The following is a 26,736-nucleotide window of genomic DNA, read 5'->3' as shown; positions in this document are numbered from 1 at the left end:
TAAAATTTTTAAATTATATTTATATGATTTAACACATTAATTGATTTTAGGTTGTTGCACAAATCTTGCATTCTTTGAGCTAAATCCCATCTGTTCAATGTGTATATTTCTTTTATATGTGGCTAGATCCAGTTTGTCGGTATTTTGTTGAGGATTGTTATACCTATATTCAAAGTGGATATTGGACTATATTTTCCTGTGATACATCACAGGTTTTGGTAGCGGTTAATACTGGCCTCATAAAAGGATTTGGGAAATACTCCTTCTACTTGTATTTTGTGGAAGAGTTTGTGAAGAATTGGTATTAATTCTTCCTTGAATTTTTAGTTGAATTTAGCACTAAAGCCATCTAGGTGTGGACTTTTCTTAGTAGGTAGTTTTTGGTTATTACTTCCATCTCTTCACTTGTTATAAGTTTATTCATATTATATAATTCTTCTTGAGTTCAGTTTCAAGAACTCAAGGGGCTTAAGAGATCCTCCAACCATGGCCTCCCCAAGTGCTGAGATTACAGACTTGAGCCACCAGGCCTAACCATGTTCAGCTTTATCTTATAGCTACATGACTCCTCCAAACATTTGTCACTCTCCTCACCAACTCTATTCAGCCTTGGCCCCTCTAAAGCTGAGCAATGACGTTCATATTCTATGTCATAAAGGAAATTAAGGTCATCAGTTAAGAAAATCTCTGTTTTTCTAGATATGTTTCCATTGCATGGAAATTATACAATTTGTTGGCATGCAATTGTTCGTAGTATTCTTTTAATATCCTTTTTTATTTCTGTAAGGTCAGTAGTAATATCCCTTATTTACTTCTAATTTTTAGTTATTTCTAGTCTCCTTACTTTTAGTTATGTGAGTTTTCTCTCTTATCTTGATCAATCTAGCTAAACATTTTTTCAACTTTGTTGATCATTTCCAAGAGTAAGCTTTCTAGCTAAACATTTTTTTTAACTTTGTTGATATTTTCTAAGAAAGAGCTTTCAGTTTCATTGAATTTTCTCTATTTTTTATTTTTCAAATGAGTTAATATTTGTAAAGCTCTTAAAACAATACCTAGCATATGAAAATGCTAAAAGTCATAGGCATTATTATGCAACATAATGTTATTGAACACTTATTTTATTACACAAGTAGTTTATTTTCTCATCTCTCCAATCAGAGCTCAGCATAAGATAGGAGCTCAATAAATGCTAATTGAAATTAAATGAACCTAACTCAGCACGAGCAGAATTGATGATGTTGTGGCAATCAGAAACTGCAGCAATCCCAGAGTTTCACGTTGCTAAAATTAGGTAAGTGGTAATGACTATAGCATGAATGCTGAAACAGCTTTGAAAAGTTTCACCGGAATCCCCGGTAGGCCTTAATCTTTCTACATCCTCATATTTCTTCTGCCTCAGCATAGTGGAGTAACAGCTCTTTTAATAAGCAGAAAGAAAACTCAGTACTCTCTTTTGGAAACACTTTATTTTTAACAACACACAGTTGCTATCTATTTTCATAATAATTCTGTATATTCTACATCATAGTCTCCAAAGCATAAAGATCACAGCACAGTTAAACTAGGAAATCCTGACAGTGTAACTGATATGTAAAGCTCTTTGGCAGAATCTCCCTCATCTTTGAAATGCTTGCAGCACTGAGCCTGGAACACAGCAGTATAGTACATGCTGACACTCAACAAATATTTGTTGAATGCATTTTGTTGAATTTGTGAAATATCAGCTGCAAGTAATACTGGTGCTTAGAAGGAAAAAAATTATCTTTGTAAACTATATACCAAGTGACTTTTTATTAAATCTGTGTTACAGTGTATCTGACAAACCTTTAGTAGAAAGACTTGCCTTCTCTCATTTATTGAATGAATAAGAACTCAATGCTTTCAAAATCACCTTTTTGTTAATCATCAGTGCCTGAATATAAAGATAAACTGCATTGGTTTGCTTATATTTGATAAGATCTCTGGTAAATAAGGAAACTATTTGTTGGTTTTGAAATGTATGAACATGGTTTATGAGCCATCTGTTTTTATGTTTCTTTTGTTGTTGTTGTTGTTGTTCAAAGGTACCGTTAAATATCATATTAAATGAAATGAAAAAATACCTTTGCATTCTACTCCTCCCATATTGTTCTAAAACTGATTCATCTACTTGTCAGTAGATGCTACACAGTCTTTATTAGATATTGGATGCTTTTTCTCAATTTCTTTTATTGCATTCCTGGGTGGAGAGTTAAGTGTTTGAGATAAATATCTCCTTATTTCCCATTTCTCTATACAATTTGTACATACAAACCCCTTGGTTCAGCATGGCATGTGATATCAGAAAGATGCTGGAGAGACATGAAGAGCTCTAATTCTGGAGCTCCATGGCCCTAGGTTGGTGTCCCAATATCACTACCTATTGATTGTGTGATTTTACTCAATTAATTGTCTTCTCTATGTTTCAGTCTAATCATCTGTAAAATGAATGTAATAATAGCACTTACATCATAACGTTGTCAGGAAACTTGAGAGAGTTAGTATATTTAAGGTGCTTAGGACAGTGCCTGGCACATATTAAGTGCTTTATAAACGTTATTTTTCAAAACAATTATGCTCATAGTTATAAGTACAAGTTCAGGCAGATACACAGGACTCAGGAATAAGCTCTAACACAGAAAAATAATTGGGTTAGAGAGTAGAAATTTCAAAATCCTCTTACCCTTTCCAAAAGAAGCCAATTACTAAAAAGGAAACCAAATTAAGGGGATTTTACTTTTTAAAATTTTATTATTATTACCATTACTGTTATTATTGTGCATAGATATGGGGTCTCACTATGTTTTCCAGGCTGGTCTTGAACTCCTGGCCTCAAGAGATCATCCCATGTTGACCTCCCATATTGTTGGGGCTATCTGCATGAGCCACCATGCCCGGTTAAGGGAATATTTCTTATTAAAACCAAGCTACAATGCAAGAATCCTGTATTAAAATTTATGAAAATGTACTGAACCTGAGATACAGGCTAAGTTTTCCAGTGAATTTGTGTATTTCCATCCATAATCACTGGAGGGTAGTTGGAAAACTGGCTTGCAGACCATTCTAAAGTTCTGCTTCCCAAATGTCAAAGAATGAAGTGATTGCAGGAATTCAAATGTTTGACAACCCAATTTATTTGAGTTGTCACTTAAAATTTTGCCATGATTGTTGTCAAATACTATTGGTACTGATATTACTAGGTCTAGGTCTTCTTGGCTTGCCTCTTGTCTGTTTAATAAAGCATTTATTTTTCATGACTAAATGAAATAAAAGAAAGTTTGATTCCCCTACCTACAAATGATAGGAATTTTTAAATTCATCACTTGGGAAAGTGATAAAAACCCTAGGAAAGGCCATCTTCTAAATACATCTTTTATTGACTTAAATATTTCTAGATTTACAGAAAAGTATATGGCATGAGATATGGTATGAGGGAATGGATGCCCTATATACAATTTGCTGTCAGTTTAACATGACACGAGGATGACATTGTGATAGCAATTTTAACATTCTTGATAGTGCTATCTTAGAAAGAAATGGCTAGTCATGTCATGATCTAAACAATTTCTAATGTGGTTTAAAGCACACAGGTTTATTTTGCACTCATGTTACATATCTATTGCAAACTATGGCTATGTACAGTTACAACAAAAGCCAGCTAAAGGAGGACCTCTTCTTGAGTCCTTTGTAGCAAAGGGAAAAGTGAAAAAGTCACAGGCAGATGATGGTTTTTTTAAAACTTATGTTTAAGAGTGGCATTTGTTACTTCAGCTTGTTTTCATGCCAGTGGTAAAGTAAATCATATGGTCAGTCCTGAGGTCAGAAGGTGGTACAGTGATACAATAAGGGCTGCCCTGAGCCCAGAAAATTGTCTAGAACTTGGACCAGCAAGCATTTTTGGAGGGTGGTTTATCTTATCACTGACAACACTTAGAATTCCAATACATGGTAATGATGGAAAGCAGTCTAGTTTTATTTTTATAAATATTATCTAAAAACTCTGTGCACACGGTGCACCTTTTATTACTTACATATCAGACAGCTGGCTTTCACTACCCTGATTTTGATACTCATTGGAGAGAAGATTTATTCTTTCCCTAGAGGAAGGTATCACATATGTGGGGTTATAAAGCATCAGAAAATGTTTTGACCACCAATACAATCTATCACAGTGGCCTAAATGGAAATGTGAACTGTAGCAATAGAGGCAGAGATATTAATGATGATCTAAGGAATAGAGGCAAAATGCATTAGAGGCCTCTGAAAGAAGAGACTTCTTACAGGCTGATCTGGGTCAGAAAATGTTTTCTTACGTGCTAAGAAATAATTGTGCATTTGGTGTAATTTATATTAATGAAGTATTGACATATAAGAAATTTCATCAAAGAAGAGCATATGTTTTGTCTGTTTTATATTTTATCAAGCATCAACTCTAAACTGACCAAAACTAAGTTATTTTCTAACATTGTCAGTAATTGAAAATGTTTCCTTCAGTTTATCACAGTTATGTCAAATTATAAATGGTTACAAATAGCTCTTTGTCATTTCTCCTTTTACTCTCTATATCTAATCAGTGAACAGGTTTTGCAGATTTCTCAGGTTTCCATTCCTTCCCTTCTATTCCTAATAGGAACTAGTTCAGGCACCACACATTGTATCACGTCCTAGCTTTGTTCATTATCACACAAATGCAGCCTTCATGCTGTTCCAAGCTAAATTCTTGCAATACTTTCTTAAACCATACTTCAGAGCTGCTCAGTACTTGGAGAGTTTCTTATTTTTTTTTTTTTTCATATATTGCCCACAGATAATACTCTCTAAAATTGAATGATGCAATACCCCTGATCCCATCCTATTCAACAATTTCATCACAACTTGAGTAATAACATAAAGGACAGGCTTATGAAGTTGGTGGTAACTGGAAAGGAATTGAATAGAGATCCAAAACTACCACAGTAAGCTGGAGTAAAAATGAGCTTAAAAATATGAAATGCCATTGACATAAATATCAAGTTAAAAAAGACATATTTTTGCCCTTTAGCATTTTAAAAAATTTAATATATTATTTCTCCATCTTAAATTTGAACACTTTTTGCTCTGGGAATGAAATAAAACTTAGCTAGGTTTAAGAAGTAATTTGTGATGTGATATGTAATTCCAAATTTATTTTATGCCACTTGATAATGGATATTTTACCCACTGTGCTGCTTAAAAGGAGCTCAAGCTTTAAGTGACCAAAACTCACTAGAGGATGTGCTTGGCATAGAATTTATATTTTAGTTTGCTGTTTCCCCTCTAGGTAGATTGTAAAAAGTTGAGGTTGAATTACTTTTACATTTTAAAGTGCATACTAATTTGATATTTGTCCTATATCCATTTTCTATCTAATTTAGACAGAAATCTGAGTTGGCCTTAATTGTGTTTTCTTTTCTTTTAAACTACAGTCCTCTATTAGCAATTTTTGGACTCATAAATGGAAATTTTGTCATCTTAAAAATGATTTTTCCCTTTAAATTTAGAGGTTTGGGTGAAAAATTTAATAATCCTGTCGACAATAAAATATAGCATTAGTCCTTCGTGACTTGCATAAGACTAATGTTGGGGCCTGTTTTAGTTAGGTGCATGAAAATTGTACTCTCACCTTTACATAACTCAAAAATGGCTTAAACAATTCAGTTCAAACTCTCAAACGAGTTTACCTTTGGTCTAAGTTGAAGTTTGAAAACAAAACGGAATCCTGTCCATTGAAAATGACATAAAAGAAAGCTGGAAATTATGAAACATCCGTAATTTTACTTAATACGTACTATTTTTGCTCAAGTTAACACATTTTACTTTTCTGGATCCTTATTTTAACAGAAATCAGTTGCTAGTTTTTACAATTGAAACATCTCATAAAATTTTTTGTTTTAATAAGATTAGTGAATATATTAATTGTTCTTACTTGAATTAATAATATTAGAAATTAAAGCAAAATGTATACACAGTAAGTGATTATGTAATTGCTAGAAATAATAAAAATATTTAGTGCTCCCTGTAAGGGTAAGTATGGCTGGAGGTCTACAGATTATCCAGTTGATTTGCATATTTGGTGAATGTTTATTCAGTGTCTGTGTTGTGCTCAGGGCTGCTGGAGAATATGCTTACATAAATGAAAGCGACATGATTTTTATCTGAGAACTAACAGGCTACCGATGTTCTACTTAAGCTACAACCGCATGGCGTAGTTTTCTCCAGCAGTCTTCCAATGTTCTCAGGGTTACTACCAACAAAGTCTTCTAATATTCTTGCAGTTGAACTGGAATCCAAACAAGCAAACAAAGAAAAAAATAGCAACCCATAAGGTGAGGCATACCAGAAAAGGCAATATCATTTAGAAAAATCATTATAAGCCTCTAAAGAAATATAGCTGATAGAGAACATTCTCTAAAACTTGAGAACAGTAGTCTCAAATAATTTGCTGTTGAGAGTAACGTATTATTTAATAGAGAATTGTTACAAATAAAAAATAAAGTCTGTCTTATAACCATAAGATAAAAAGGAAAGAAAAATACAAGAAAACTTAATTTAGAATGTAATATAGATATTATATCAGAAGATTTATCATTTGAAAATATGAGTTACATAAAAGAAAAAGCACACACAAAATTTACAGTCTAAAAAAAGAAAACAACTGCATTGACAGTATTTGCTGAATTGGATGAATTTGAGCATTCCTTGTTTTCTCATAACCCAGATATTACATATCTATAAAATTATGTATTTGTAAAGCTAAAAGCAAGATCTTGTGAATAAGCAAAACTTGAGATTTATAATTCACTCACTATGTCTGAAGATTCTGTTTTAAAAAAATTATAAGAAAATAATATTAAAACCGGAGATTTCAGAATAGAAAACGTGAACAGTTGAAGTGATGGTGAGCTGTAAACAATACAATATAAAGAGGTGTATGTGAGTGTATGAGTGTGTGTGTGTGTTTGAATGTATATAAATATAGTCATAGAGTTCAAATCTCCATGTGAACTCATAGATTCTGAATATATGTACTATATTTTAAATAAAGATTTTTAAAACAAAAGGGACATAATGTAAAAACACATTGTTATCCTAGTTTAGAACTATACAGTCTCAGAATAAAATATAGAAACATACAAAAGTTTTCTTGAAACATTTTTCAGTGGAGGAGGGAATAGAAATAGAAAACTTCCAAAAGTACCCTGGGTAGGTGGAGAGTAGAGGTAGGAGAATGATGGAATGAAAAATTAAAATGGTAGCATCTTAATGGGCAGGTGGCACATTGTGGAATAGAGTTTTTGATGAAATATAATTTTCATATCAGAATAAGAAATTTCAATTATTAGTATTGGCAAATGGGAGAAAATTAGTAGTGACAAACAGATGTGAAATGAGATTAAATTAAATTAAAATAAAAAACAAATAGCAGCTTGATTAAATAGATAAAATGAATTTAAAAACAACAAAGAAAATAAAAGTACTTTTTTGCTGTTAAAAGTAATGGCAAAACCACAATTACGTTTGCACCAACTTAATGGCAAGAGGTAACACAGATTTCCTACTAAAATAAATAAAAATAATGAATTAAAAATAAAATCATTCTTCTGTGTATTCATAAGTTGATAGGAAATATATTCTGAAACCATAATAAAAAATGAAACCATGCAAATTGGGGTCACTGAGATCTCCATAGCATCTGCTGAATCAGATGGATTTGCACTTCTCTTGTTTTATTCTCATGGGGCTCAAAGTACAAATGACAAAGTTCAAATTTTGTCCAAGATAGAGTGTCTAGGGGGTACCCATAAATGTAAGACCTCCAAAGGTCTGTGACCTTGAAATAAATTTGAAATGTGTATGGGAAATGTGAATAGGTGATTTATATTTTAAAAAACCATGGGATCATATCATATCAACGTGGAAAAGCTTGGAGGATATCATGTTAAGCAGGAAGCCAGGCACACACAGAAAGCTAAATACTACATGCTTTCACTCACATGGGGGAGCAAAAAAAAAAGGGGGGGGGGATTCCTGAAAGTAGAGAGTAGAATTGTGGGTATTAGAGGCTGAGAGTGTGGGAAATACAGGGGAGAGTGGAAGACAGGGATAGATTTGTTAAGGGATTCAGTATTACAGCTAGATAGGATAAATGAGTTCTGGCATTCTGCAGCACTATAGGGTGAATATGCTTAACTAAATTTACTGTATATTTTCAAAAATCCAGAAGAGTGAATTTTGAATGTCCACAACACAAAGAAATAATACATGTTTGAGATGATGAATATGCTAATAATCCTGATTAGTTCATTATATTAATACATTGTGTACACATATCAAAATATCACTCTCTATCCCATAAATATGTAGAATTATTATGTCAACTAAAAATAAAAGGAGTAAAAAGAAAATCCCACAAGATTATATTTATACACACTGAAAAGTCATATAAGAAAATTCAGTGCCCAACACTATTAAAACTTGTAAGACAATAGAAAATATCAACTAGTTCTGATTGAAATCATTTGCCTGTAATAACAGGAAGTATTTTTTCAAGCCAGTGGTTTTCAACACTAGCAGCACATTAAAATTTTCTAGATAGCTTTTAAACGTACCAGCGCTGAACCATCATCCTCAGCAACTAACACAGGAACAGAAACCAAACACCGTATGTTCTCACTCATAAGTGGGAGTTGAACAATGAAAACACATGGACACAGGGAGGGGAACATCACACACAGGGTGCTGTCAGCGGTTGGGGGGAAAGGGGAGGGAGGGCATTAGGACAAATACCTAATGCATGTGGGGCTTAAAACCTAGATGATGGGTCGATGGGTGCAGCAAACCACCATGGCACATGTATACCTATGTAACAAACCTGCACGTTCAGCACATGTATCCCAGAACTTAAAGGAAAATTTAAAAAAAAAATACCAGTGCTTAGGATTCAACAACAGCTTGTATAAAATTTTTCAAGGATGGGCCAGGCACAGCGGCTTACGCCTGTAATCCCAACACTTTGAGAGGGCAAGGCGGGTGGATCACGAGTTTGGGAGTTCAAGACCAGCCTGACCAAAATGGTGAAACTTCGTCTCTACTAAAAGAAAAAGAAAAAAGAAAAAAATACAAAAACTATTGCAAAAATTAGCCAGGCAAGGTGGAGAATCGCTTGTACCTGGGAGGCCGAGATGGCATGACCGCACTACAGCCTGGGCGGCAGAGTGAGACTCCGTCTCAAAAACAAATAAAAATTTTCAAAGTTGGAGTTTTTCTAAAGTCCCTTATATGATTCAAGTATGCCACTAAAGTTGAAAACCATTATATAATTAATGCAAGACTAAAGCAGTTTAGCTGTCAGAATCCAGAAAAAAGCACATATCTTAAAATTTTGTTAATGACACATATGAAAATAATCATATAAAAATTTAGTAAAGTGGCTAGTGAAGAAAATGCAAAAAAAACCCCATAATATACCTAATAATAATAGTATCTATAAGAATGACTCCTTGAAGGACAGCTGAACTAATGGAAAAAAAATCTTGTTCAATATAAAGATATTAGCACACACTAATATGTGTTAATTCTCTAAAAATGTATGCATATCATTATGTTTCAATTAATGTTGCATAGAAAGGAGCTGTGGGTGGTAAAAATTAGACTATGGTAAAAAGAAAAGAAAGGAAAGTAAAAGGGAGAAGGAAAGACGAGCAACCCATCCTCTACACTCTTCTCCTCTGATCATTAGAACTAAGGCCAGTATACTGGAAAAGACATTTAGGAGAAATACTTCCATGGTTTGGGTAATAGAATGATTGAAATTAGAAAACATAGTAAATGTAGATTCTTCTCCAAGCATTTTGGCACTGATTGTGGGGTTAGCAGTTAATCAGAGGAATTTGGAGACCATTTCCTCAAATAATTTCCTTTGATATGTGAGAAAGTTAAGGACAATTGATTTTCGATGATTTCTTCTAAGAAAGGAAAGAATTGGATTTAGGACTACAACCTAAGTTTCTTTATTCAAATTCTAAAATTAAAGAAATATTGATAGGGACATAACATATTTTGATAGGAAATTATTTTATATTATATACAGAACCATAAACTAGCCAATTTAGTTTTACACTATTAAAGAGTTTAACTTTGGAATAATTTTTGTATCTTCATTTCTGTATTATTATATTTGAAAATACTACCTTAAGCAAAAACTCATATACTTCTGTATAATTCATCTTTTTATTGTTTGATTACTTTAAATTCAAAATATAAGATTATCTTAAAAGATGTATGATAATTTTAGAAGCTATATAATTATTTATATATTTATATAGATAATATCAATGTAATATCTCTGGAATATATTTCTTAGAAAATATTATATAATAAGTACTTATTTTTGTGTCTGTAAAAAATTTATACATTAGATTTCTTTCTTAGAAAATTAGTGTATCTTTATTAGAAGAATCTTATATATTAAGTGCCAGTATCTGTAAAATATAGTTCTTCTGTGCAGTTATTCATCTATCAGCATGGACAAAATACACCATTTCTGATAGCTAGGAACAGTGGCACAGTGTAACCGTAATGTTGACTAATGATAAAATTACACTTTGGAGTCTGGCACCTTTTACTAAAACAAAAATGCATATTTGTAAAAATATATTCCTTCCCCTGGTATTGCAGGTAAATTACTTTTACCTTTATATCTGGGGAGAATACTGCTGAGGCTCAGGAGCTTCATACTTCCAGTTACACAGCTAGTAAGTGACAAACCTGAAAATATAAACTAATTTTATATCTGTGCTCCATTTTTTTCTGGTAACCAAATTGCTTCATGCTCTGTGCTAGAAAATTTAGCATATCAATAGGATTATGTATAATATGGGTATTTGTAAATTGAAATATATAATTTTTAAAAAGCTTCAAGTTATTTTTCATAGCCTAAATTACATTTAATATGTCAGAACACTAAAAGGCAAATGGAGAAGATGCCTGAGTAATATAAAGAGATTTCATAATTTTCATTCCTAAGGTTCTTGTGTTTTAAATGTGTAAGAAGCCTGTAATTTTTCATTTAAAAGCTACTCAGGAACAAATCTACCTAGGTTGCTTATCTGGTTTCCTCACTGATGATAGATTTGTAACCAGGTTTTAGAGAGTGATGAAAAGGGCTGCTGGTAGGAGGCACAATAGTTGCATCAATAAGTGAAATTAAATTTATAGTAATGTAGGAGAAGCAGGCAAGCCACATAAAACAGCTAAAATAATAGCTCATACATTTCATCAGGTTTTATTTAGTTCATGGGCAAAAAGCCACATACTCAATATATTACCAAATTTTTCCCTCAACAATATTAAGTAAATTAAGTTTGAATGAATAGTAATTTTAGTTTGTAGTCTATTTCTTAGAAAAATATAAAACACATAAATTGAAATATTTGCCCACTGAGGAATCATTTTTCTCCTTTTTGATTTTTTTTGTGTTTTTACTAATTTGGTGGGTTTTAGTGTTAAGTGTGCCAACAATCATGTGGTTCTGTGGTTAAAGACAACTTCTAGACACCCAAAGTTCATAAATCTGGGGTTTTATAACCATGAATTTCTCCAGTGCAAATTGTTACTAGAGTAGCTGCAATGTAAGAAAGGCTTGATGCCAATAAAGCTTCATGAAGTCCCAGAGGTACCATGAAGGTACAAAGTTCCTCTGGGATGCTGGTCTCTGGAAGAATTCATCAAGAAGATAATAATGTAAAGGAGAAGCAGATATAGTAGAAAGGTTATAGAAAGAAGAGGAACACAAAATTTGCAATTATATTTCACACTGGATTTTTAATTATTTTTAAAATTTTATTCCAACAAATACATACTTTAAAAATGACTAAACTTTTTGTCCTTTCCATTTTTGTTATTCTTTCATTATTTTTTAAGATAAAGAATTATCTTAATTATAATAGTCTGGCTATATTTCAGCTAAAGAAAACTGGGGGAGTGGCAGCAGGACATAGTATGATTATAATATTGCAGAGAGATTTGGCCAGTTTATTTTTTTTTCCTGGCACTTACAATTTTAATAATCTATTTATAATTCATGTACACCGTATGTTTCCTCTTTCTCCTATATAATTAGATTTGGTTTTTTATCATCAACTTACTGCTGACTTTTACTGATAAGAAGTTGCTAAAGAATTTGGATTTGTCTAAACTTTTTTTGTAGCAAAGCCAGTTTATTTTTCAGAAAAAAAAAGAAATGACAAAACTGTTTCTGTAATGGCCAGTTGAAACAAGAAATCCACTTCTGTCTTTCTAATTATGCCTGAGTCTGTTGAGTTTTAGTGTGCTGCGCTTATCAGTTCTCTTGGGTGCTTGTTTAATTGGGTGACAAATGTAAGAATGTGACGGCTTCAGTATGAAATTTTAGCTAGTTTGTGCGCAGGCATTAGCTGTCCTATTATTAAAAAATAACTGAAGTCAGAAGCTTTTGATATGCTTCAGGAATTCAGAAATATTTGATAGTGCTGAAACTTCAAATGGCTATAATAAAAATAGTTTTAAGTTTTTAATCATAAGCAGTAAGATACATTTTAAAAAATATTTTAGAATAGTAATATTAAATATGGAATTTCAGAGGAGTAATAGAAAATTTTTGGTAGAAGTATTTACTTAAAGTGAAGTAGTGGGCACTTTGATATATGTTCTAATATACTATACTGGCTCCTACACTGAGAAGGAGAAAATTAAAAGTAATAATAATCACATGGTTTTATTAAATGTTAGGCACACAAAGAAGTGTAAATCTAACCACGTTCCCTGTTTTAGTACCCTGGTATAGCAGATAATCTTATGGAAAGATTGCTGGTAGGGATTTTGACAGTGACAGATTGCTTTGTGCGCACTGCTAGCTGTGATGGGCTGCCAGTGCCCTTGATTCTGCTGCCATCGTCCTCCAGGGTGGTGATATGTGCTTTTACTTCATTCAGCACTTGACATTTGCACCTGCACATTTTTAGTTACTCTGTCAAGGAAAGCAAAACAGATAATTCAATTTCTAAGTTTTTATATCATTTGGAGCGTCAGCTTGCAGTTTGCTTGACTGAGATGCTAGGTGAGTATCAATTGAGCACATTGGGTGGATGTAGAAATATTCTGATAAATAAAATACAGAATAAGAAGTAGGAATTAATAAAGGGGGTAGTTCTGTTTAGTGTAACACTCTGCTTCCCCGTGGCAGCAGACATTTTTTGCAACTTTAGTGCGATTTGCACAATTGTAAGTCAGTCCATACCAGCAGTCCCCAACCATTTTGGAACCAGGAACTGGTTTCATGGAAGAAAATTTTTTCCATGAATTTGGTGGAGGGAATGGTTTCAGGTGCATTATAATCATTCAAGTGCATTACATTAAGGTGCACTTCATTTCTATTAATATTACATTGTAATATTCACTGAAATAATTATACAACTCACTGTAATGTGGAATTAGTGGGAACCCTGAGCTTGTTTTCCTGCCACTAGACAGTCCCATCTGGGGGTGATGAGAGACAGTGACAGATTATCAGGCATTAGATTCTCATAAGGAGCATGCAGCCTAGATCACTCACATGTGCAGTTCACAATAGGGTTTGTGCTCCTGTGAGAATCTAATGCTGCTGATGATCTGCCAGGAGTAGGAGCTCAGGTGGTGATTCCAGCCATGGGAACCAACTGTAGTTACTGATGAAGCTTCCCTCTGTCTCCCGCTGCTTACCTCCTGCTGTGCAACCTGGTTCCTAAAAGCCCAGGGACCAGTACCCTGGCGCAGGGGTTGGTAATCCCTGGTCTGTACTATCTTGGATGTGTTCGTTATAACTGTTTTCTTGCCTAACCTAGCAAGGGAAAGAGAGAGCACAACGAGGTAGAGGAATAACTTGGAGTGGTTGGATCTGGAGATGTAGAAAAGGTCTAAGAGAGGAATAAGAAAAACTAAGGGAGCAGCCTATGCATTTTCTTTTGCAATTAGAGATCACTGTCTTGAAGATAGAGACAGTATGGGCTAAAGGTTCTCTTCTAATCCCATTTCCTCAATGATGTAGTTATAGTATATTTGGCTTTTTGAATAACTCCTAGTTTTGTATTTTCATTTTTCTAAAATTGCTAACAAAATCATTGTTGAAAATGATTATACAATACCCTTTAGTTTTATATGATGATTTGCAAGGGCACCAAAGAGAACCAAATTTGTATTTTGAACTTAAATTCATCACTTTTTCTATTCTGTTTTAAAGTTTGTAATCATTTTAAGTAGATTCAATAAATAAAAGGCAATGAGATTAAAATGCATAGAAGAAACAATAAAGTTTAAAAAGTAAAATCAGTCTTTAATGTTTTACCTCTTCAGATAGCTTTCATTTGTAAAATAAATATAATCAATGCTGCTTTGGATTACATTTTTTTTTTATGTAAAGATACAGAAAAATACCCTGGCTCCTGAATTCCCTGAAATATCATTTCTCTGGCCCGGGAAAAGTGACATTCAGGCCAGACAGTGGCTGTAACAACTGCAGTGGCTGCCTAATAACTCTCACTGGAGTGCGAACAATATGCCCCAGCCCTGAGCCAGGTTGCAAGCTGCACCTATTGTTTGTAACTCCGCTGTGGCAGTGAAGCTTTACTTTTCTTATTACTGATATTGAAAACATCAGAAAACTCGTTAGTCAACTGTAGAGTAACAACACATCCCTTTAGATTTCCTGTAATGAAGTTCAAGGTTACCATGCATGTAACACCATCAGTTATAGGTGTCAAAAATGTAGTTTTTATAAAAATGTCAGTTTTCTAAATGTATATTCATGTAGTTAGGAACCTAATGAAAGTTTTTTTTGGGGCTATATATTTTTTTATGATTGCTGCAATTTTAAGCTTTGTGTTATTTAAAAAATAAATCAAAATATCATCTGTAGGAGTGAGTTTTCAGGTTTGGCCTCTCCAAGACCAATCAAGTACTACACATTTAATTTCCATGGCAACCATGGTTTAAGCACAAAGGGGTCCTGATGTTATTTGGCAACTTTGTCCTGCTGAAATTGTGTCCAGTTTTGCTTATTCCATATCACACTAAATCAACACTTTAAGAACCTGAGAAAACTGTTGTCTCGCCATTGTATAATTTTATGTTTTAATGTGTACTCAAAGGATTAGCATAGTCTCTCTCGATAGGTTTGCATGTGGATATTTGTGAGTGGTATGCTTGTGTATTATTTTGATGGAGGATAAATTACAGGGTAGGAAGAAGTAGGCCAATCATTGTAGTCATGCCTGGATTCATGGTGACAAGCGCAAGTGAAAACTGCACGAAAGCAATTGCTCTTAGAGAAGACATATTCAATTTTGTTCCTAAATTGAGTTCCTTGTTTCTTGTATTACTCTCATGTAACCTTCTTCAAATACATATATTTTGCTCTACATTTTTTTCTATGGTTGAGTTTTATAATTCACAGTTATTTTGCATATATTTTATGGGTATACATGATATTGTTTATAATCATACTTTTGATCCTCATGTTTCAAGTATCAGTATTTCTTCTGTAAAAGACAAAAAGAAAAAACCCAAAGACTGTGTTTTAAAAATGCAGTTCTATAAATGAATAATTCTAATATTTAAAAAAATTTGGTTTATTGAAATTAAAAGGAATAAAATTAGAGGATATAGTTATCAGCTTCAAGTAATTTGCATAAAGGCTTAATTCAACAACTGTATGAGCTCCCTTGCATTGAATGTGTTTATCCAAGTTTGTGCTTTTTATGTGAACATATACGTCATCCTGGGTGGATAATGTATCATAGACTATTTTAAACTGTATCTCTATGTTTGGAGAAGGCCGAAGAAAATGTTGACAATGTTAAATATACTTTAAGTCACTGTATTAATGATGTATAACACACTAAGTGTAATGCTTATTATTGTGTTGAGATGCAAGAAAATTTTGTGTCGATATAATCGTTTATTTGAGGACATATAGCATTTAAATGTGAATTTTCGCTTTTCCCACAAAATGTATTGTAAATGCTAAAACAGAAAATTAAGAAACATTTTGCTACTGAAATGCTTATTCTGAGATGAACATTTTGTTTTTACATGCATCATATAATTAATGATATGTTTGAAAATTCATTTTTTAATTAGAAAACAAGCTCCAGAAATATTTCAACAGGATAAAGAATTGGGAGTGCGTTGAATTACAGTTCGATATTAAATGCTTAATAGAATATTGAATTAAGACTTAATGACTGTCAGAGGAAAAATATTAAATGGTATAATTACCTCTAAGCTCAATATTCACGTTTGAAAAAATATTATAAGGCATTATTTTCAGTTGAGAAATGAAGGAAAATTATATATATATTTTATATTTTACCATCAACATTTTAAAAAGCATTTTATTTTATTAATAGCTTTAGCAATATATTATTGTAAAAGATCTTATATGTGTGGTGACAGAAAAGATTGTTTTAGGAAATAATAGAAACTAATCAACTCTTGTATTTTACTCTTCAAAACCCTAGTGTGAAGTAATATAAGAATATGAAGGATGTTATATTTCAAAACATGAATAAATCAATACTTAGAATAAAAGGTAATTCGTTTGGCCTTCAATCAAAGTTACACTAACCAGTACATTCATAGCAATGTTTATTGTTCATGAGTTGCCCAGTATACTGCACCATTGTAATTGACTTCTACATCAATTTAGACCAATTAAATTGTGTTTTACTATACCTTTATTGTCCCCGAGAGAAGGAGAAAGAGAGAATGAATTACATTGATTAAGCCAAGCAAAGTTTCCAAAAGCTTGTTAACTATAAAGCTTGGAAAGCCAGTGTGATGTTTAGAATAAGAATTTGATTTATGAATCAGGCGGTCTAAGTCTCAGTTCTAGCTCTCATTTCATTTACATGATCTTGAAGTAGCTTGATAACATTTCTGGCTTCAGACACAGTACTTCTTTTGTATAATGAGATGGTGAGACTAGATGATTTCAAACTTCTGTTATCTTTTAAAATTTAAATATATTGGAACTTCTGCATTTTCTTTAAGAGGGTCTCAAGATAGTTTAATAAATTTGCTTTTGTAATAGAGATTTATAACTAAAAATGAAATATTTATCCACCAATCTAATCCAAAAATTTTTAATTTCTACCATGTGTCAGATACTGTGTGTAATTATGAATAGAGAGTTTATAGTTAAATAATTAAATTGAGATAATGGAAACAGATTATTGCCCTGTAACACTATGATTGGCATAATAAAACATAATGGAACTTTGTGGTAAAATAAAATAAATTCAATATATTTTTGGGAATACCTTGAGGGTTTTAATACCCTAATTCTTTGTATATTTATTCCTCAAATAATTTTTAACTCTGGGAAAACAGTGCTTTTGCTTTTGTTTAAAGCATCATTATTTTAAAAACTTTTGCAAGTAGACTTATGGGGTCTTTTTCTGATACCCCTATATTCATTAGAATTTGTGTTTTGAATGTAAACTATATAAATTTAACAAGATTTTGTCTTATTAAGTATAATGATTCATTTGAAAATACTCTAAAAAGTATTTCTAGTATGTTGTTGTTATTAGTCCTTTCCTGGTTTTGGTACAAGAGCCCCTGAAAGAAGCATTAAACAAGGAAAGGAACGACCAGTACCAGCCACTCCAAAACTGTACCAAATGGTAAAGACCATCAACACAATGAAGAAAATGTCAACTAATGGGCAAAACATCCAGCTAGCATCAAAATGGGAGGATCAAATTCACACATAACAATATTAACCTTAAATGTAAATGGACTAAATGCCCAAATCAAAAGACACAGACTGGCAAATTGGATAAAAAGTCAAAACCCATCAGTGTGCTGTATTCTGGAAACCCATCTCACTTGCAAGGACACACATAGGTTCAAAATAAAGGGATAGAGGAAGATTTATCAAGCAAATGGAGAGCAAAAAAAAAGCAGGAGTTGTAATCCTAGGCTCTGATAAAATGGACTTTAAACCAACAAAGATCAAAAGAGACAAAGAAGGGCATTACATAATGATAAAAGGATCAATGCATCAAGAAGAACTAACGATCCTAAATATATACACACCCAGTACAGGAGCACCCAGGTACATAAAGCAAGTTCTTAATGACTTACAAAGAGACTTAGACACTCCACTGTCAATATTAGACAGACTAACGAGACAGAAAATTAACAAGGATATCCAGGACTTGAACTCAGATCTGGACCAGGTGGACCTAAGAGACATCTTCAGAAATCTCCACCCCATATCCACAGAATATACATTCCTCTCAGCACCGTATCGCACCTACTCTAAAATATTGGAAGTATATCACTCCTCAGCAAATGCAAAAGAACAGAAATCATAACAAACAGTCTCTCAGACCACTATGCAATCAAATAGGAACTCAGAATTAAGAAACTAACTGAGAACTGCACAACTTCATGGAAACTGAACAACTGGCTCCTGAATGTCAACTGGATCAACAATGAAATGAGGCAGAAATAAAGATGTTCTTTGAAACCAATGAGAATGAAGACAAAACATACTAGAATCTCTGGGACACATTTAAAGCAGTGACTAGAGGGAAATTTATAGCAATAGATGCCCTCCAGAGAAGCGAGGAAAGATCTAAAATCAACACCCTGTTGTCAAAATTGAAAGAGCTAGAGGAGCAGCAAGATCAAAAAACTCAAAAGCTAGCAACAAGAAATAACTAAGATCCAGAGCAGAACTGAAGGAGATAGAGACACAAAAAATCCTTCAAAAAATCAGATCAACAAAATAGACAGATTAATAAAAAAGAAAAGGGAGAAGAATCAAATGGATGCAATGAAAAACAATAAAGGGGATATCACCACTGACTCCACAGAAATACAAACTACCATCAGAGATTACTACAAACAACTCTATGCACATAAACCAGTAAACCTGGAAGAAATGGATAAATTCCTGGACACTTGCACCCTCCCAAGCCTAAACCAGGAAAAAGTTGAAACTTGAACAGACCAATAAGAAGAGCTGAAGTTGAGGCAGCAATTAATAGCCTACCAACCAAAAAAAGTCCAGGTCCAGATGGGTTCACAGCTGAATTCTACCAGATTACAAAGAGGAGCTGGTACCATTCCTTCTGAAATTATTCCAAACAATACAAAAAGAGGGAATCCTTCCCACATCATTTTATAAGACCAACATCACGCTAATACCAAAACTCAGCAGAGACTCAACAAAAAAAGAAAACTTGAGGTCAATATCCATGATGAACATAGATGCAAAAATCTTCAATAAAATACTGGCAAACCGATGGCCACAGCACATCAAAAAGCTTATCCATCAGGATCAAGTAGGCTTCATTCTGGGGATGCAAGGCTGGTCCAACATACGCAAGTCTATAAATGTAATTCACCATATAAACAGAACCAAAGACAAAAGCCACATGATTATCTCAATAGATGTAGGGAAGGCCTTTGACAAAATTCAGCAACCCTTTATGCTAAAAACTCTCAATAAACTAGGTATCAAAGGAACATATTTCAAAATAATAAAAGCTATTTACAACAAACCTATATCCAATATCATAATAGGCAAAAACTGGAAGCGTTCCCTTTGAAATCCAGCACTAGACAAGGATGCCCTCTCTCACCACTCCTATTTGATATAATATTGGAAGTTCTAGCCAGAGCAATTAGGCAAGAAAAAAAAACAGAGGGTATTCAATTAGGAAAAGAGGAAGTTAAATTGTCTCTATTTGCAGACATGATTGTATATTTAGAAGACTCTATCATCTCAACCCAAAATCTCCTTAAATTAATAAGCAACTTCAGCAAAATCTAAGGATACAAAATCACTGTGCAGAAATCACAAGCATTTCTATACACCAGTAACAGACTATTAGCCAAATCATGAGCGAACTCCCATTCACAATTGCTACAAAGAGAATAAAATACCTAGGAATACAACTAACAAAGGATGTAAAGGACCTTTTCATGGAGAACTACAAACCACTGCTCAAGGAACTAAGAGGACACAAACAAATGAAGAAACATTCCATGCTTATGGTTAGGAAGAATCAATTTCGTGAAAATGGCTATACTGCCTAAAGTAATTTATAGATCCAATGCTATCCTGTCAAGCTACCAATGACCTTCTTCACAAAACTGGAAAAAACCACCTTAAACTTCATGTGGATCCAAAAGAGAGCCCACATAGCCAAGACAATCCTAAACAAAAAGAACAAAACTGGAGGCATCATGCTACCTGATTTCAAGCTACAAAGCTACAGTAATCAAAACAAAGCTAGAGTAATCAAAGCTACAGTAATCAAAACAGCCTTGTGCTGGTTCCAAAGCAGAGATACAGACCAATGGAACAGAACAGAGGCCTTGAAGGCAATGCCACACATCTACGACCATCTGATCTTTGACAAACCTGACAAAAACAAGCAATGGGGAAAGGATTCCCTGTTTAATAAATGGTATTGGGAAAACTGGCTAGCAGTGTGCAGAAAGCAGAAACTGGACCCCTTCCTGACATCTTACACTAAAATTAACTCCAGGTGGATGAAAGACTTAAACATAAGACCTAACACCATAAAAACCCTAGAAGAAAACCTAGGCAAAACCATTCAGGACATGGGTGTAGGCAAGGACTTCATGACTAAAACACCAAAAGCATTGGCAACAAAAGCCAAAATAGGCAAATAGGACCTAATTAAACTACAGAGCTTCTGTACAGCAAAAGAAACAATCATTGAGTAAACTGGCAACCAATAGGATGGGAAAAAATTTTTGTAATGTACCCGTCTGACAAAGGGCTAATATCCAGAATCTACAAAGAAGTAAAACAGATTTACAAAAAAAAAAAAAAAAAGAAACCCAAACAAACCCACCTAAAAGTGGGCAAAGGACACTTTTCAGAAGAAAGCATATATGAGGCCAACAAACATATGAAAAAATGCTCATCATCACTGATTATTAGAGAAATGCAAATCAAAACTACATTGAGATAACCACCTCTTGCCAGTTAGAATGGTGATCGTTAAAAAATCTGGAGACAACAGATGCTGAGACGATGTGGAGAAATAGGAACACTTTTACACTGTTAGTGGGAGTGTAAATTAGTTCAATGATTTTGGAAGACAGTGTGGCAATTCCTCAAGAACCTAGAAATAGGAATTCCATTTGACCCAGCAATCCTATTACTGGGTATATACCCAAAGGACTATAAATCTTTCTATTATAAAGACACATGCACATGTATGTTCATAGTGGCAGTGTTTACAATAGCAAATACCTGGAACCAACCCACATGCCCATTGATGATAGACTAGACAAGGAAAATGTGGCACATATACACCATGGAATACTATGCAGCCATAAAAAATGATGAGTTCATGTCCTGTGTAGGGACAAATGAATCTGGAAACCATCATTGTCAGCAAACTGACACAAGAGCAGAAAATCAAACACCACATGTTCTCACTCATAGGCAGGTGTTGAACAATGAGAACACATGGACACAGGGAGGGGAGCAACACACACTGGGGTCTGTTTAGGGGTGCCAGGGGAGTGACAGTGGGAGTTGGGGAGGTCGGGGAGGGATAACATGGGGAGAAATGCCAGATGTAGGTGACAGGGGGATGGAGGCAGCAAACCACATTGCAATGTGTGTACCTATGCAACAATCCTTCATGTTCTGCACACATACCCCAGAACCTGAAGTACAATTTTTAAAAAAGTATTTCTATAGGCAAAGAAAACCTGCAAAGTAATTATCATAAGAAAAATTGTGTATTTAAAATAACTTGCTTATTTATTTATCCTTCTTTGTATTGCTATTTAGAGGTGAGCTTACAAAAAAAAAGCTAATTTCTTTTCATTCGAGATAAGTGTATTGTTTGGAATAGAGGGTGCTTATAAAATAAAAAATATTGATATTAACCTGTTAATTCCTAGTCAAAAGTTGATTTATTATCTGTACATCTTCAATTATAGAACAGTAGTAATTATAGCCTTGAAATAAAACAAAATTAATATGACATACTCTAAGATGGTTAAGATTTAATAGTCTTGGATTTTAAAATAAACTCACAATAGTAATTGAAAAAGTAGTTTGTTTTTTATAGTCTTTCACAGTGTCAGATTTCAGCATTTTCTCTTTGCCAAATCATGTTAGAATAATTTTATATATGAAGGATGTAAGTATGAAAATCCAAACTTGCATTGTAGTACATACACATGGATGATTGATAAAAACAGACAGGTAAAGAGATAGATGTCTAGATATCAATACATATGTAGATATAGATATAGAAGATGTGGTATCTTCCTTGATGTAATTCACAAGGAAAATTAGTATTAACCAATTTCTATTAGCAAATGTCAGTTACATATAACATTTATACAGAGTACACAAAGTGTTCAAATTTGAAAACATTTCAACAATCATGGCCTGCATTAAAAAATAGGACATTACTAAAACATAAGTATTTCTCCTAATGCCCTTTTATCATCATTCCTATATCCAAAGGGTAACTACCATTCTGTATTCTAACACTATAAGTTTATTTTGCCTAATATTTTTATATTAATGGAAGTTCAGAATTTTTATATTAATGAGTTTTATATTAATAGAAGTTCAGAATTATCAAAATAAACATACAGTGTTAGAACACTGGAACATTTCTATAATGTTCATTCCACATTATGTTTGTGAGATTTGTTTATGTTCTGTATTTTGAGGACAGAATACATAACAATTTATTCTTACTCTAGTACAGTATTCCAATCTTCTGTTTACTTTCACATTTTCTTGCTGATTGCCACTTGGTATGGTTTGGCTCTGCGTCCTCACCCAAGTATCATCTTAAATTGGAATTCCCAAGTGTTGGGAGAGAGACCTGGTGGGAGGTGATTGGATAATGGGGGTGATTTCCCCCATACTGTTCTCATGATAGTGAGTTCTCAGGAGAGCTGATGGTTTTAAAGAATGGTACTTCCTCACTCTCTTTCACCTGCTGCCATGTAAGGTGTGCCTTGCTCCCTTCTCCTTCTCCCCTCCGCCATGTGTCTTAGGCCTCCCTAGCCATGTGGAACTGTGAGTCAATTAAACTTCTTTCCTTTTTAAGTTACCCATTCTCTGGTAGCATCTTTACAGCAGAATGAAAATTGACTAATACACCACTGTAATATTTTCTGTTTGGGATTACTAAGAATAGTTGATATGAACCTCTTTGCAAGTGCCTTTTGTACACACACATGTTCATATTTTTGTTGGCTGTGTATCTGGCTCATATAATGTGCCTATGTCTACCTATATACATACTTTCAAAGAATTTTCTAAAGTGATTATACCAGTTTACACTTCCAGCATCGTATGAGAATTCCAGTTTTTCCACTGTATTGGCACCATGTGGCATTGTCTGGGTTTGTATACTTGTAAGAGTTTCTGGTGAATAGATAGTAGTTTCTCACTGTTTTAATTTCCAGCTCTTTGATAATAAAGTTGAAAATTATTTCATAATTACTGGATGTTTAGATGTATTTTTTGTCAAATGTTTTTTTCAGTGTTGCTCTTGCCATATTATTATTATTAGTTTGTAGAATTTATTTATATATTCTAGATACGAGTCATTTGCTGCATATATGAATTACAACTATATTAATCGATATTTTTAAAAAACAAAGATCATACAGGGAATAAATTTTTTGAACTAATTATGTAAGATTACATCTTTATTTCTATTTAAAAATAGCATCAATACTTATATTAAATTTTAAGATATCAGAAATTCAATATAAGCCATATATATTTAAGGTTCACTAGTATAGTTTCTACCTTCGCAACCCAAAGTGTTTTGAATAATTAAAAAATAGAGACATTTATTTCTTGAAAAGGAGAGAGACAATTGAAGCTGACTGTATGATAGGGTATATGTAAGGTGAAGATCGGCAACATGTGTAAAAGGAAATAACTGGGATAGCAGTGCAGGACGCAGGTACCAGTAACAGATTTCACTACTCCCCCATTCAACTCCTGATATTTCAGACGTGGTTTTCTTGCTGCAATATAGAATAAACAAAATCTCCTCTTAAATTTTAACATTCATTTGTAGTTATCTAGATGAGATGTAGGTCTCTGGAAGAGAAAATTGATTTCAGATGGAAAGTCTTAGGTTATGCCTCTTTGGGTATAACTCTATTGTAAAAGAGCTAATTGTACTTACAATATTCCAGTGTTTTATGTTCATAATAGATGGCTGATAAAATTATTCAGAAGTTACTTTGATATAATCTAATGTAACTAGGAAACAAATAAAATAATTAATAAGATATACACTGTGAAAAGATAAAGACCATGATATTTGGGTGCTGTGAATAAAGAATAGTCTTGAAGAGCAATTGCTCCTAGTCTCAACCATTTTCATGTCTGATAAAAGGATGGGGGAAACAGTAAAGTAGAAAAAAATGGCAGTTGTTCCTCTGGCTAAGTACTTTATTTCATTGCTTAAATTTCCAACATAGGAATTTGTTACTTTTATTATTAAAAATGATAGGTTGGAACAAACGAGTAAACTGCTATTCTGTGTTTTGGCACAGTTAGCATCTCTGTAGTAAGTTGACTTTTATTTTTTCTTTCCATTTTAATTCACTTTATTATTTTAAAAAGTAAAATAAGTATGGACACATTTACTAATGTTGACATTAGTAAGGCCTATAGAGTCCTTAGGTGGAATACAATTGAAAAATAGCTTTATTTCATATAATGTGCTAGAGCTTGTAAAATTTATATTAAACCAGACTTTGACCAGTGAATTCAATTGTGAAGGATAGAGAACAAAATATAAATATGATATGCTAAACTTATTGTGTTTGTGAAAGATGAGAAAGTCAAGCAATATATAAAGATAGAAATATTCAAATATTCTCTAAATGTATGTCTCTTATTTATTATTAACATGTAATCACAATAACAGAGTAGGTGACTGTAAGAGACTCTCTGTAATGAGGTAATATTATTTGTCTTCTTTCAAGGGTTAAGTGTTAGGAGTTTGCCTTCCCTTTTCCAAGATCACATATGTCAATGAGTATGTGCTTAATGCCAATTTTACCCACAAAACTTCCTAAAAAAGGCATGGAGGGGTGTGTGTTTATATTTGTGTGATACATGTTGGTTGTCAATAGGACCACATGATAGGATAAAATGAAAATTTAAATTACCTTATACCTTAAGTATTCTCTTTAATGCTTTTACTTTTCCCTTTGCCCTTAGGCTATTACTATTTTTTATTTAAATATTAATTATACATACATCTATCATATCAACACTATAAATTATTTCTCTAAACAAAATAAGGTCTATTCAGTGTCATCAGTGGGGAACAGTAAGTGGAGAATAATTCAAAGTTGTGGTGTTAAGGAAAAAGTAATGCTTTATCCATGATAAACCACAATATCAACTCTTGCTATGTATGCATAGTCAATCTTGGTTACTATAAAGGACTTATCGTTTAGAAAATATAATAAAGTTGTCATGACACAAATTAAACATGCATTCAATGCATTTGAGTTGATGTGTCTGTATTCATCATTGATTATCACCTCTTAGTTGATGACTTCCCAATTAGTAGTCTCATCTTTGACATAACTTCTAAGACATAAACCTGTATTGCCACTCCTATTAAATATTTCCACCAAAGGGAGTCAACATGTTCAAAACCGAGCTCCCTTAGATGTCCTCCACAGTGAGCTTCTTAGCTTCATATTTTTAATGTTATCACTAATTCTGGAAACCTCAGTGGCCTTTCTCTATCAATGAACATTTTCAGTGTTTCATAATGTTGCCATTTCCTGACCTTGTTTTGTCTTGTTTTTCACAAATGAACTTCTTCAGATAAAGTTTATTGTCACTGTTTAGGATTTCATCATCTCCACAATGGCTTTAATGTCTTTCCTGCTCCATGCTAGGAAGTTTCTCCTTATGCTGCCTCCTCCTCTTTCTCTTCATCAATACTCCTGGGCTGACACAAGAACTTGATATGTTCTGTGGATATGTGAGTGAAAAAAATAGACAAAATCTCCTGCACTTGTGGAGCTCTTATTCTAGTGAGAGGTGTCAACAGTAATCATAACAAATGAGTAAATTATACAGCATGTTAGAAGCTGATAACTACTGTGAAAAATGTAGAACAAGGTAAGAAGGAAAAAAAATTGTTTTAAGAGGTAGGGGTGTTCATTTCAATAGGTTAGTCCAAGGAGTCCCAAGAGAATGAGATTTGAGCAAAAGTTTGAAGAAAGTGAAGGATTAGCTAGGAAACATTTTGAGGAAGAAATTTCCAGATAGTAGAACAACAAGTCAAATACCCCACGGCATCAGAATACCAAGTATGTTTGAAATACAGCAAGGCAGAATAAACAAGAGAAGAGATGGATCTAGGAAGGTGACAGGGAACTGGGTGATATGGTATCTTCCTAGGTTTATAAAAGGCTCTAAGTCATACCCTGGGTAAGAATAGGAAACCATTAAATTATTGTAAACAGTGGAATGAAGTCATCTAAATTGTGTTTTGCAAAGAACAGTCTGATTTTTAAGAAAGAATATCTTACTAAAAACACAAAGATTCTGACAACACTGATCTGCTTTAAATAGTTTTAAATCTTCAGGATTAAATC

General features: G+C 33.3%; 1 protein-coding gene across 4 annotated transcripts in view; it reads left to right on the top strand.

Moving 5' to 3' along the window:
• The window catches only part of BRINP3 (BMP/retinoic acid inducible neural specific 3), a 523,484-nt gene that overhangs the window by 352,190 nt on the left and 144,558 nt on the right, over positions 1 to 26,736 (top strand). The gene's annotated exons all lie outside the window — the stretch shown is intronic.

Source organism: Aotus nancymaae, unplaced genomic scaffold (assembly GCF_030222135.1).
Source record: "Aotus nancymaae isolate 86718 unplaced genomic scaffold, 86718_ANA_hifiasm-v0.15.2.pri h1tg000108l, whole genome shotgun sequence".
Taxonomy (NCBI): domain Eukaryota; kingdom Metazoa; phylum Chordata; class Mammalia; order Primates; family Aotidae; genus Aotus; species Aotus nancymaae.
Note: the sequence above shows the minus strand (reverse complement) of the source record. Positions and strands in the feature narration are given on the sequence as shown.